The 2,065-nt window shown below is 51.8% G+C and overlaps 1 pseudogene across 1 annotated transcript; it reads right to left on the reverse strand.

The window, feature by feature from the left end:
• Positions 1-948: 948 nt before the first annotated feature.
• Positions 949-1,996, reverse strand: LOC101560004 (annotated as a pseudogene). The gene has a single exon (XR_192753.1). The product of XR_192753.1 is annotated as a mitochondrial import receptor subunit TOM40 homolog pseudogene (transcript).
• Positions 1,997-2,065: the final 69 nt, after the last annotated feature.

The following is a 2,065-nucleotide window of genomic DNA, read 5'->3' on the forward strand; positions in this document are numbered from 1 at the left end:
CATTGTTCTGTTCTCATATAATATCCATCGGGCAATTACAATACCTTTGTAGTTTCTTAAGCGTGATCTGTGAGCTCCAAAATACAGTCTATTTTGGAGTATGTCCCTTGTACAGCTGAAAAGAATGTGTATTCTGTTGTTGCTAAAGGCCTACTAAGTCCATTTCTTCACAAGTTTTGTTTAATTCTGTTATTTCTTTGCTGATTTGTTGCCTAGCTGATCTATCTCTTTGTGATAGTGGCAGATTAAAGTACCCCATTACAATCGTATTATTCCTTACTTATTTATTATTCATTTTAGTGAGAAAAATAGCAATGAAGCAGTTTAAAAAGAGGTTAGTGGGACAGTTATAATAATTAATACATTGCATATTGCTCTTTGTAGTTGTTATTCAGAGGACAAGATGCAAGCATAATATCTTGTCTAGACAATATAGCACAGACTTTTCCTCCATTGTACCAATAGAAGGTAGCTGTATATCTGTCCTATTTTCTTTTCTTTTCTTCCCCCCCCCCCACCCCACGTATATTTTTTGTATTTTTCTTTCTTTTTTTTTTTGGAAAATGTCTTGGTTCTTCTGTAACTGCTGAACATGATTTATGCTGAGGGGTAAAGGGGAGAGTGGGCGGGACAGGCTGGCAGCAAGGTGCTTCTTGCTGCACCTCGCGTGGCTCCATGGGATACCACGCCGCTCCTCCCTGAGGTTGTGTGGCCACCTCTGCCCTGGTGCTCAGGGTCGATGCTCCCGGACTCGGAATCCTCTGGGGCAGCCCAGGCCCTATGGGCTTGATGCCACTTGTGCTCAGAACCCTCAGTCCCAGGACCCCTCCTTAGCTGCGGGGTGGTGGCCCCTGCTTTCTGCCGCTCCTGACCCCCAGGAAGGAGGGAAAGGAGAGGGCTGGGCGTCCTCTGTGGGGAGGGCTGGAGGCATGATCTGAGGGCGCAGGCTCAGCCAGTGGTGAGGCCAAAGCCACAATGGAACTCGTTCTTGCTGTGGTTCAGGAAGGCCCCGAGCAACAGCGTCAGGGGCAGTGGTGGCAGCTTCTTCTCCAGCATAGCTCTCATTATCCAGTTGCTGTCCGTGGAGCCTTTGAAGAGGAAGTTGGCCTTGTGCAGGTCCAGCTGGTACCCGAAGGAGACACTGGTATCCTGCATCTTTGTGCTGGCCTCAAACTCTATGCCCATCTGCAAGTGATCACTGGCTTTTTAGTAGTATGTTGCATGCATGCCCACCTGGCGTAGTGTCACTGTTGCCAACCAGTTGTTTAGTGTGTATTTCCCAGCTAGAGACATATCAGTGCCCTCCTCTCCAGGCCACCAGTGGTAGACCAGTTCTCCGCTCAGGGCCAGACAGACTGATGCTCGGGAGGTAATGGGCCACAAGGATTCCTAAACCCACCAAGACATCAGGGATCCCCAGGGTGACATCTGCAGTGAAGTCTAAACCCCGGTACTCCCCATCCACCTGCCAGTTCACAAACTTTGACTGCTGCTTCTGGATGGCCATCTTGGACCTGAGGCTGGGGCCTAGCTGGTGAATGAGCTGAGCACTGAGGCTGCCACTGTTGTCCATGTCGCCCACCAGCACAGGGAAGTCCTCTGTGGGACACAGCTGCTTTGTCCTCACATATGTGACCCCGAAGTGGTAGGTGGACTCCCTGGTTGTGCTGAGGGCTACTATGTGGTCCACCTGGAAATGGTTACTCAACCTTTTGTTGACAGTGAGTTTGACGCCCTTCATTTGAATAGGAAACAGCTCTTTGCACTTGCAGTGGCACTCCTCAAATGTGCCCAGGTTGGGCAAGCAGCCGCAGGCCCGGTCATCAGTGGCCCGTGCGGTGCTGGAGGCTGCAGTCCCAGATGTCCGTTCTGAACCTCGGCCGGTGCTGGTTCCAGTGCCCAGTCCGCCCCCAGTGGTGGCAGCGTAAAGCTCCATGAGGGCTGGCACAGGCTTCGGGCCGGCGGGTGGCGAGCCAGCAGCCAACAAGTTCCCCATGATCGTGCGAGGGGAAATATCAGAGGGCCGAGGTCAGGCCCAGCTCTGCCCGGGCTCAGCCCAAGGCAA

The sequence above is a fragment of the Octodon degus genome, unplaced genomic scaffold (genome assembly GCF_000260255.1).
Source record: "Octodon degus isolate 3935 unplaced genomic scaffold, OctDeg1.0 scaffold00135, whole genome shotgun sequence".
In the NCBI taxonomy this organism is placed as follows: domain Eukaryota; kingdom Metazoa; phylum Chordata; class Mammalia; order Rodentia; family Octodontidae; genus Octodon; species Octodon degus.